Source organism: Hibiscus syriacus, unplaced genomic scaffold (genome assembly GCF_006381635.1).
Source record: "Hibiscus syriacus cultivar Baekdansim isolate YM2019G1 unplaced genomic scaffold, ASM638163v2 tig00113725_pilon, whole genome shotgun sequence".
Classification (NCBI taxonomy): domain Eukaryota; kingdom Viridiplantae; phylum Streptophyta; class Magnoliopsida; order Malvales; family Malvaceae; genus Hibiscus; species Hibiscus syriacus.
In genome coordinates, this window is record NW_024063471.1 from 10,209,945 (window position 1) to 10,220,938 (window position 10,994).

The 10,994-nt window shown below is 34.1% G+C and overlaps 1 pseudogene; it reads left to right on the plus strand.

The window, feature by feature from the left end:
• Positions 1–1,950: 1,950 nt before the first annotated feature.
• LOC120187669 lies at positions 1,951–9,786 on the plus strand (annotated as a pseudogene).
• The last annotated feature ends 1,208 nt before the right edge of the window (positions 9,787–10,994 follow it).

Sequence of the window (10,994 nt, forward strand, 5' to 3'; positions counted from 1 at the left end):
ATACATACTAGCAAGCAATCATATCACAACCATTTAACATACATCCACGCAATCAAATACCATCTAAAAACCTTATTATGGGTATATAGTCCATGATCAAGTCTAAATCAAACCAAAATAAAATGTCGTGTTCTCAATAGGTTCCTACTTTGCCATTAAACCAATTCAAAATTAAGGCTTATTATATACTTCAAGAATTATTTTTGTCAAGGATCAACTAGTGCCTCCTCACAAGTCATTCAAATTGTTTATTTCTTTTCAAATAATAGTTTAACAGCAGAGTGAGCTTAAATAAGCCCAATAAATGCCTAAAGCTATCGAAAACAATCATAATAACAAAGGTTAAGTAAAAGCATTCCAAATGCAATTTAAACATTGTTTTTCATTTTACATGTTGCATATTGATAATGTCTTAATTGGAATGTTTACTTGTTGAAAACTCTTAAATGTATTAAAGTTGCACTTATTTATGACATACTTTTCATGTGATGTAGTTATCATGTTTTAATACTTAAATGTCAAAAGTTAAATTAATGTTCGTTACCAATTATTCATTAACACGTATTTTCAACTTGAAATAAATAAATTCACATACACATAGGATAAACAAATCTCCTTTTTGACTCTCGTTTTATGGACTCAATGAGGCAAGCTTAATCTCACATTATGTTGCATAAGCGTACAAACTATATTACACCGGTCCAGTCACCTACAGAGCTGAGTACAATCAACATCACTCTCTCCTTATTAACTCCACCAAATCATAGGGGCCTCTAGTATCTTACGAATGTTTTAAAAATGACTAGCATACTTAATAATCCTAGAGCATGCACTTCATATGAATATGCAACTAATTGAATAAGTATGTCCCTAAGATGATTGTTAAGGAGACTGAGAGGTGTAACCGATTCATGAGAGATTTAAATCATAACATTCAGTTCTCAGACTTTAATTGGTCAAGCAAGACTATGAATGAGTATTAGATATGACATTGGGACAGAGAGAGGAACGTCAAAATCTTGACTCGTTATTTTTACACAACACAAACCTTGACACCTATGTAGGAATTGTCAAGGTCCAAATTCACAAAAAATGTGCACTTTTTACCAACAAAAAGCACACATTTTAGTAGAAACAATATTTTATGGATTTTCTCAAATAACTACTAAGTTTTTATTTATTTTATTCAACCAACCGAACGCAGGAACAGATTGAAAGGGGAAAAAAGTGAGAAGACGCAGGTTGGAGTCACTGCCCAAGTCAAATAAGGATTAAACAAGAGTAAATTACGTAGTCTCTCGACTTTAGTTGGATCACTCAATGGCAAAAAAATATTAAATAAGCAATCGACTAATCAAATGTTACAAAATAATCCATTTTCGTTGAATTTTTAATGGATGATGATTTGAGAATTAATGGAAAATTACATAATAATAAATGCAGTGCTTAAAGTTTATATGTTATCTTAATTTGATCTTAATTCTAAAAATTATTTTCAGTAATCAAATATTATATCAATTTAATATCAAATTTTTATATTTAAATTGAAATAATATTTAAATATGAAATATTCCTTTTTAGAATTAAAATAAAATTTAAAAATATATAATATTAAAAATTAAATTTATTACTATAAAAATGTTATTAACTATCACATTTACGATAAAAATAATAATAAAAATAAATCATTTTGTGACTTTTAATTAGTCAAATGATTATATAATTTTTTATTAACGAATAACCCAACTAAAATAACCCATAGTCAAAGGTCTACCTGTGTAGTTTACCCAAAAACCCGAGGAAGTCTAATTTTTTTCTATTCATGGCGGCTTCTACATACAATTCAAGAGATGAAGATTGAATAACGAAAAATCAAAATCAAAGTGGACAACAAAATAGTGAAACCGTAAATCTTCATTTTTCTAAGTCAGTCGGGGGAGAATCATAAAGATGGCTAAGCTAAGCTGCGATTTCCGGTACCTTCTCATCCCCGCTGCCTTCGTATTCATATACATCCAGGTAAAGACAATAAACCTTGCTACCTTTCTCGTTTCTTTCTCTATGGATTCAATTGAAATTCTAAGTTTTCTAATTTATGTATATGAAATCATATGCTTGTTTCGAACCTTTTGTAGATGCTGCTTCTGAATACGTAGATCGAATGACTGAAGCGGTTAGTATGCTTAGGTTTATTGCTAGTTTTAGCTGTCAAAAGCTGCAGCGTTTTTTTTTAACTATGTAAAACCCAAGGAATATAAACAATCTAAGTCTTTGAACATGGTGTCTTTTTCATTTTTGGCAGGTGGATGCAGAGCGCCATTGTACAAGTCAAATGCCACTACTTATTGATCAAATTAGCATGCAACAAGAGCAAATTGTGGCCCTGGAAGGTGTGAGTTTCCTTCATTTTAATCCTTTATACATGCTTCTTTTCAGTAGACTAGGTCTAAATCGACGGATATTGTTTTTCATGGAATTCAAATCATTCACTCTTTTCATGTTACAATTCCAGAGGGGAAGAAGCGAAAGGGTCAGTAGTGTGCATAACTGAAGGCTCTTGTACATGATCTTGAAAGTAGTTTCTTATCAGAATAAACTGCTAATTTTTTGTCATTTTTGTCTATTTTATCTTGCTTGATTGCAATTATATATTTCTTAGAATATCCTTATATGGTGTCTAGGCATATTGTCACACCCCAAATATTACATATATAATATTATTTATTTATTTAATTTAACTAAGGGACTAAAATGAATAATTTTAAAGTTTTTTGGATTAATTTCAAATATGTAAAGAGTTTAGGGACTAGTCTAATAATTTAACCATAACTCACCTGACATCAAAATTAAAAAAATAATTTAAGGTGGTTGTGGGCTGTTAAACACGTGACCCTAGGGCCAAGGGCACCTATGCCTTAGCCATTAGTTTAGAGCACTATTTATGGTTATTTTTAATAAATATATTATTTATTTATTTTAACCCGAGTTATATACCTAAAATTGAACCCCCTCATCGAGCAAGCAAAAAACCCCAAATTTTTTACCCAACCCTAGCTGCTGTCTCTCTACCACCATTCACTCTGATCCGACCGCCATTGTTGTGCTCTGTCGCCACCAGTCAAATCGGCGTCCTCCGGCGATCAGTCCCCAATCGTCAACGATCCCAATCGATCACCGAGCATCGTTAATCGAAGGGAGGAAACCCATTACGTCGCCATCGCTTTTCTCCTCGATTCCGACTGTTACATCCGTCGATGAGCCTCACACTAACCAGTGTTGTGTTCCCCGGTCAGTTTCGATCAAAACCTAATCAAATCCGTTGACGATCGTTGCGCCATCATCATCCTCTGTTGGGGGTAAGGTTCAATCATATTTCGGTTAATTTCATATTGGTTTTGGCTTGTTTGATGTCGAATTGGGTCGTATTTGATATTTGGAAGCGTTTGGAGTGTTAGAATATCATCCCCGACCTCGTTGTCGCCACCACGTGCTGTTGTGTGCGTGTGGGGCTCCTCCACGCTCCAAGGAAGCCTTTTAGACCGGTCCAGTCAGTCTGGACCGACAAAATCTGGTCTGGATCAGGTCTGTTTAACCCGACCAAGTTAACCCGAACCAGTCAAGTTGAGTCAACTTGTTCGAGTCAACTTGTTCGAGTCAACTCGTTTGAGTTAAGTTATCTTAGTCAACCAGTTAACTTTGACCGTTGGCTGTTGACTTTGACCTGAGTTGACCGTTGACCGTTGATTTTGACCCAAAAAGTCATATTTTATGTTTTTCGACATCCTGAATTCGAATATGAAGTCTGTTTTGCCAAATTCAAACTTGTTAAACCATTTTTTAGTGTTTTATCTTCATATTCAATTTGGTTTTTCGATTAAATTTTGTTTCTGACGTAAATTCGTTTGTTATGTATCCGAGAAATTATGGTATGTGGAATTAAAGTTCGAGGGCGATCGAATAGAGTTTAAATGGTCGATCAATATGACTCGTAAATTGAGGTAATACTTTACTACCCATTGTATGTTGTATGGTACAAGTTAGGTATTGGTTAATGCATAAATAAATATGATTTGGGCTTGGAATAAATATTAATTATTCTAAACCTATACTGATCCCAATAAAATGTTGAAAATGCCCTTCGGATACAAATATGACATGATTTAACCCTGATAGTGTAAACGACTTAGAATAAATGAATGACCTTGGATAAAACCTGGAAACACTTTAAATCTACGCATTGAACTGCCTCTATATGTCTTGGAACACTGCCCAAGCTCGTCAGTCTCTCTGGATACAAATGTAATACATAAATAAATAATGTAATTGAGATACATGTTTTTCTCCTCAAGATTCGTTCTAATGGTGGCATGATGGTGACTAGTTCAACTAGTGTAATCAATATTGAGAGGTGAATATTTGGAAGGATATTAGTTAGAATGATTAGTGAGTACCGCATTGTTCATATCCGTCCAACCTTATTTGACTCAGAACCTTGTTAATTCGATATAAATCTTGAATATGTCAAATTATCGTTAAATTATTAAGTATTCTTTAAAGACTAAAAAGACAAAAATAACTATATAGAGTAAAATTTAAAAAATGTCATTACACTGAAAAAAGACCAAGATTACCCTTAAAAGCGAAAGATAACTCTGAACATATATATATCTGACCAAATTACCAAAAAATATACATATATTTGGATTGATCAAAATTACCGAAATGTTTTCGAGCTACGAAATAACTAAAAAACCTCCAATGTTCAAATGACCAAAATACCCTAAACTCTAAAAGAACCATAATACCTTGAAGTTTAAGTTGATTGAATTAACCTTGATTGTTGAAGCAACCCATTTTTCTAATGACTTAAAATAAGTGGATATCTTTGGTAGATTTTTAGAATCACCGATAAATCTAACTGTTGTATCTCCATCATGACCCAAGTACGTCGATCGTTATGGATATTGTTGCAATTCATAAATAAATTAAACACCACCGAAATATTTGTTCATCGTCTGAAGATCTGTTCGATGTTGATTATAAAGGTGGTTCGTTCAATTAGTGCAATCAGTACTGGGGAGGGAATACATGTTCGTCTCCTTAAGATCCATTCAATGATGATTCTGAAGATGATCCGTTGACTAGTAATGTCAATATTAAAGTGTGAATATCCTTGAAGGACATCGATTTGACTGGTTGGCAAGTATCACAATGCTAGGATTTGTTCAGTTCGAGTTGACTCAATATCCTAATAAATCGACATAAATCTTAAATACCAAGAATCATTGTTTCACCCTTATTAGAATAAATTATTAAGAATTATTTAAAAACCAAATGTCCAAAATGCCCCCGATTTCCTAAATAATGGAATCACTCATGTCATATTTGAAATCTTAAATAACTCTAATGCAAAAGATTATGAATACCTTCCTGACTACTTAGTACCTCCGAAAAATATTCGAATACTACATGATCTTGATAAATCATTTCCCAAATGACGGATGAATCCGTTAGCTATCAAACCCCTTTTTATAGGAATCTTGATTCTGAAATCCTATCAATTTACAAAAGTTTTATGGTTCCCTACCTGATAAATACCAAGTACCTTCGATGAATAATTGGATCCTCTAGTGTATTCTCTATGTGATAAGTAATTGTTTTACATGTTTTAAACTGTGATTTGCTCCGAAATTACTGATGTTTTGATTTACTTTTAATGAACTATGGCTACATGATAAGTGTTCTCTAGTTACATGTTTTCACTGAAAAATATAATCATTCTTGATTTATGGATCATTGGAATCTATTGTTTACTGTATGAACTGATTATCGGGATATAATCTAGGTAGGATTATGGAGTATGGAGGTTCAACTCTAATCAAGTTGGTAATTCCTCACAGACCTAAGGTATTCCTTGGTAGGCTTTAAGGCCCAAGGCACTCCCTTAATATGGGGACTATATTTTGGTATACGGATGGAGGACATTCATGTGATTTAAATCACTACATTGTCATTTTTACAACATTCTACTGAATCATGATTTTGATAATAAAGTTACTGCTCAATCTGTTTTTGACTTAATAATGTATGGGTAGGATTCTGGAGTATGGAGGTTCATCTCTGATCAAGCTGGTAATTCCTTGCGGGCCTAAGGAGACCCTTGGGTAGGTCCATAGGCCCCAAGGTACTCCCTTAGGGTGGCTCCTTTGCTGTGTGCTTAGGGTAAGGTGTTCGGTTAGAGGGTATTACTGTGGTTTTAAAATATGTTTTAAACAACTAACATTTTTAAATGATCTCTATACATTACTCTGGTTTGTTGGGACACACTAGACATCCTATTCCGATCTACTAAACCTGGTTCTCTGAACGTTTCCTCTAAATTGTAATCTTCATGTCTTTTACTCGAAGAAATATCAGTGGAACCTCAGTTCATCCAAAAAATCTGTAAAAGCCTAAATCAATAAGGAAATTTTTTTTATGCTTGCCTATTATCTACATGTCCTTCAACATTACTTGGTATTTCGGCATTACTGAGTTTACCAAAGCTCATTCTTTTACTCTTTATTTCAGGTTAAAAGAATTGATCCAGTGCAACTATTGACATCTGTAATGGGAGTTCCTTTGGTTTGGGTTGAAGAGTACGGTACAAGGGTAATTAGGGGGCATGTAGGTCACATTTGATTCTTTTATACTGAGTCTGAAACTTGTATGATTTTAATTTTGTTTGTAATACATGAATGATTTTATGAACTTGTGTTTTAATTATAAATTGTTTTATGATTTTATGCGCTTTAGCAGAAATTTTATTTTTTCTCGAATTTTTATTATTATGGGTCGTTCCGGTGGCCCTAATGTGACACCTCAGATCGGATCGGGTCACCCGCATCGGTCTGAGGGTGTAACGCATATATTAAAGCTTTGCTCTGTAGGAAGGATAGAATGCGATAGGGATGGAAAAACTTTTAATCTATTGTTTGGGTTTTTTTTACCGTTTTTCTAGTTTGTAGCTTAAACTTTGGACTTCAAACTTTACCACCCTGACCCCCTTTTGTCCTTACCAAGTGAAGCCTTTGTGATGTTCAGATCATATGATCTTTGACCATTGAGATCTATGTAATTGTTGTAGTTAGTTTATTCGACTGTTTTGCTGTTTATAATACACTTCATAGCCATTTTTAAGGTTGTTATTAATGCCATCCCTCCAAATGTGGCTCTGCAAATGGGTCTTGATGCAGGCCATTCTACTCCTTCAGAATTGTTGTTTTGCTTTAATTTACTTCTTGTTCTCTAATAATTTTTGCCAAGCAGCATTGAAATTGTCAATTATTTGTCGGTTTTCATATCTGCATTCACCTGTCTTTCTTATGTTTGGTTGCTTCAAAAAAGTTGTTTCCTTTCCTTTGTTGCTTCAAATGTTTAATTGAAAGTTAACGTGTTTCTTTTTGGTTGTTTCAGAGAAGGCCCTTCAAAGAATATTTGACAAAACACAGGTTCATGAGATGAAGAGAATTCTTATGCGTTAGCTCCACATACTACCACCTATAATAGCTGAAACAATCTTTGGGTTGAATGTTATAGGTACCATTGGCAGCTGTAGTAATCATGGCGTGCAATCGTGCTGATTATCTGGAAAGGACAGTTGCGTCTGTATTGAAGTATGTTTATTTGAACTTGTTTGTTTTGATAGCTTATAGATAGATAGTAACTGATTTTAAGATGATTTACTTAGGCCTAAATCTGCAGGTATCAGAGTTCTGTTGCTTCAAAATATGCCCTTTTTATATCTCAGGTACTTAAATTTATAATTTTATTCTTTATTTGCTACAAATTTTTTTCTATTTGACTTGATTGTCGCTTTATACTTCATGCACCAAAGACAGTTTACTATTCTTTTGATGTCATTAAAAGAAGCAATGATTGTAACTATGATAGTTTCTCCTCAGGATGGATCAGATCCAAATGTGAAAACAAGGCTTTGAGTTATTATAATCAGCTAACTTATATGCAGGTAAATTGCATTTCCTTTTTTCCCTTTTAGCCTACATTGGAAAAGTTGATTTGGATGAGTCCCCTTTCTTTTCCCTACCTTATTAATAAGATTTGCCTTATCCTTATTTATCAAAATCAATCCAGTGAATGCTTACTTAAGTTTCTTTTGGCACATAGATTATGATCCAGTGCATACAGAAAGGCCTGGGGAATTGATTGCATATTACAAGATAGCCCGTAAGGATTTTTTCTTTCTTTTCTTTAGTGTTGAAATGACTTCCTAGTTTCTACTCTTAAACATTTACTACAAATGGGCACTAGATGAGTTGTTCTACAAGCACAATTTTGACCGAGTAATTATACTTGAAGGTGAAGTTGTCTTGTTTTGGATTATTGATTCGAATTTCTTTTACTGTTTCTCGCAACAAAAGGAATATTGTACTGATTGAGAATCACTTTTGAAGACAGATGATATGGAAATTGCCCCTGATTTTTTTTTATTACTCTGAGGCAGTTGCGACCCTTCTCGACAAGGATAAGTATGTTACAAGAATGAAATCAGGGTGTCCCTCTATTTCTATTTAATTTGAGGATTTGCATTCTTTTTCCGTCTTCACCTTGTTATCAAATCATGTAGGTCAATTATGGCTGTTTCCTCATGGAATGACAATGGGCAAAAGCAGTTCGTGCATGACCCATGTTAGTTTTTTTTTCTCTCAATGGAATTTCTATCAATGAAAACAATCAAGCTTAATGCGTTTTTATATTCAAGATTTTTTTGGTTTGCTAAAAATATTGTTTGTTCTTTCTAGCTTCAATGAGTTTTATGGTTCTATGTTATTTCTTAATCCTCCCATGCGGTGCTTACCATAAATTGAGCTGCTGTGACTGAACATGAGGCAGATATTTAATTTTATCCTGACCTCTTTTTTATGTTTGCTCATTACCAGGCATCCATCTCTCTCTCTCCCCCTTTCTCTCTCTTCATGTGGAACATATAGTTGAAGTGTCATTATGCAATCCACTTCTGGATAAGTCTTGCAATTTTGCTTTTGCATGCTCATGCTTGAACTCGATTTTTAATTTTCTTGAAATAGAAATTTTGGTGCTTTCTATTTCTTTATTTGCTGTAATTATTCCATGCAGATGCACTTTATCGCTCAGATTTCTTTACTGGTCTTGGCTGGATGCTTACTAGGTCTGCATGGAATGAGCTATCTCCAAAGTGGCAAAAAGCATATCCTTTTTGGTTAAGCATATTATTATTCATTTATATATACACGCACTAATGCGCATTGATGTAGTTTTTCTATGAAATTTCTTGACAAAAGTTCACTTACTGGGATGACTGGTTGAGATTAAAAGAGAATCACAAAGGCCGACAATTCCTTCGTCCAGAAGTGTACAGAACATATAACTTTGGCGAGCATGTAAGTATCACCTTTTCATTTAGAAGATTTCTTGTTCAAAATTGCTGTGTTTACTCTTATGAGTATTGTTGGCTTTGATGAGAATGTTTGCTTAGTAGACCATCCACCGGTATGTGTGTCTTCCTTGTGGATAGCAACTAGGTATAACATGGGTGAGACACAGTCCATATGTTTTCAGTGGAGAATTTTGTGCTATGATTCTATTGCATTGCTTCTGCGAGAATGTACAGATAACTTGGATGAATATATTACCTCTATGGCTTTAGTGTTTCTGTTTTATTTTTTTAGTTGAAGAGTTTCCTTCAACTTTTAGAATGGCTTGTTTTCACGCATAAATAAAATTGAGATTCCCCAAATTAGGGGCATTTTCGTCTGACACAGCATAGGCAACTTCAATAATTTTAAATTTCTTCTGTTGAATAAACTTAAATGTGATTTTTAGTGGTTTTCTTTAAATTTAGAAGTTAATGGGAAAATAAAAAGTCAAAGTTTTAGTAGGTGAAAGGACAAGGGGCGATATAGGAGCTGATGGTCTTTTATGATTTTTAATAAATTTTATTTTTTGTTTTTGGTGGAGTAGTACCTAGTGCCTATATAAAGACCTTGTTGATTTCATTTGTAAACAACTCAAAGGAATACAAAATCACTTGGAAATAGTATAGTAGTTGTGGGTTAATTTGATTTCTATTTTATAAATTGGTATTAGAACAAATGGCAAATGTGACGGGTCAAATGCCGCTACCATGACTAACGAAGGCGAACTACAAGAACTAGAGCATTCAAATGAAAGCTCTTCTCGGATCTCAAGATGAATGGGAAGAGGTCGAAGAAGGTTTCGAAGAACCAACAACTACCATGGGATATACGGCGGCTCAAACCAAGGCGTTGAAAGAGACGCGATTGAAGGATAAGGTGACACTACACATGTTGTTTCGATCCGTTAACGAGTCGGGCTTTGAGAAGATTGTTGGTGCAGCTACTTCAAAAGAAGTGTGGAAAATTTTAGGAAAAGTGTTCAAAGGAACCAACCGAGTCAAGCAAGTGCGTCTCCAAACTCTTCGTGGTGAGTTGGAAAGCATGAAGATGAAGGAATCGGAAAGTGTATCTGACTACATCACGAGTGTACAAACCGTGGTGAACCAACTCATTCGTAATGGCAAAGCGTTAACCGATGCACGAGTTTTGGAGATGTTGGAAATTTGGTCATTGAAAGCCTTAATTTAGTCATAATCCATGAGATATTCTAAGATATGTTTTCTATGTAAATCTAGAAAGTGAAAGCTGTAAATCAAGATAAAGTAGGAAAGTAGAAGTTGTCAAATATTACCTCTAATTAGTTTCATTTTTTTGTTGTAATTTCCCTCTATATAAAAGGAAGCCTTGTACTCATTCAAGAAATAAGACACATTATTTCTTCATTTTTTCTAAGTTGGTATCAGAGCTATAATCGTGTCTTAACCTTAAAATACAGAAGTTCCAAAATCACCGTAGCCATGTCCGAAGTCGCGTCTAAAATCACCTAAACCCCTACTGCGGCCACTCCGCAGCACCACTCCAATTCTCATTCTGTCCAAA